The sequence below is a fragment of the Anolis carolinensis genome, unplaced genomic scaffold (assembly GCF_035594765.1).
Source record: "Anolis carolinensis isolate JA03-04 unplaced genomic scaffold, rAnoCar3.1.pri scaffold_19, whole genome shotgun sequence".
NCBI lineage: Eukaryota > Metazoa > Chordata > Lepidosauria > Squamata > Dactyloidae > Anolis > Anolis carolinensis.
Window position 1 is genome coordinate 1,795,968 of NW_026943829.1, and position 1,223 is coordinate 1,797,190.

A 1,223-nucleotide genomic window follows, 5' to 3' on the forward strand; every position below is an offset into this window, starting at 1 on the left:
TTGGCCACTATTCTAGAATCAATGTAGTCACGAATAATGAATATAATAATAATAATATAATGGTAATAATATGATAATATACTACAATAATAATAGAATAATAATAGAACGATATAATATATATATAAAAATGTAATGTGCATAATTCCCATGGAGTAAACAACAAAACCACTGGACCAAAACACACCACATTTGGCCACTATTCTAGAATCAATGTAGTCACGAATAATGAATATAATAATAATAATATAATGGTAATAATATGACAATATACTACAATAATAATAGAATAATAATAGAACGATATAATATATATATAAAAATGTAATGTGCATAATTCCCATGGAGTAAACAACAAAACCACTGGACCAAATCACACCACATTTGGCCACTATTCTAGTCTCAATGTAGTCACGAATAATGAATATAATAATAATAATATAATGGTAATAATATGACAATATACTACAATAATAATAGAATAATAATAGAACGATATAATATATATATAAAAATGTAATGTGCATAATTCCCATGGAGTAAACAACAAAACCACTGGACCAAATCACACCACATTTGGCCACTATTCTAGAATCAATGTAGTCACGAATAATGAATATAATAATAATAATATAATGGTAATAATATGATAATATACTCCGGGATGAGGAGGGCTGGCTGACCTGCCGGAGGGGCCGAGGTCGGCCATGATGTACATGGTCTGGAGGGGGGTGCGGAGGACGTGGCTGCTCTTGACGAACTCCTCCGAGGGCTCCCACGTCACGATGCGGGACGTCAACGGCCCTTCCCTGCGCGGAAGAGCAGGCAGGGAGGTAAGGGGAGGTGGAAAGAAAGAAAGAAAGAAAGACATCTTCCCACCATGTCTCCTGTATCAATTTAATGATAAAATGATCTATAATAATATTATACTATACTAATATTATAATACATTGTATATATATGTAATATTAATAATATTATGATGTAATACAATGTAATAATAATTATAATTCACTATTATAATTGTATATTTATATTACATGCAATATTACTAATACTACAGTAGAGTCTCACTTATCCAAGCTAAACGGGCCGGCAGAATGTTGGATAAGCGAATATGTTGGATAGTAAGGAGGCATTAAGGAAAAGCCTATTAAACATCAAATTAGGTTATGATTTTACAAATGAAGCACCAAAACATCATGTTAGACAACAAATTTGGC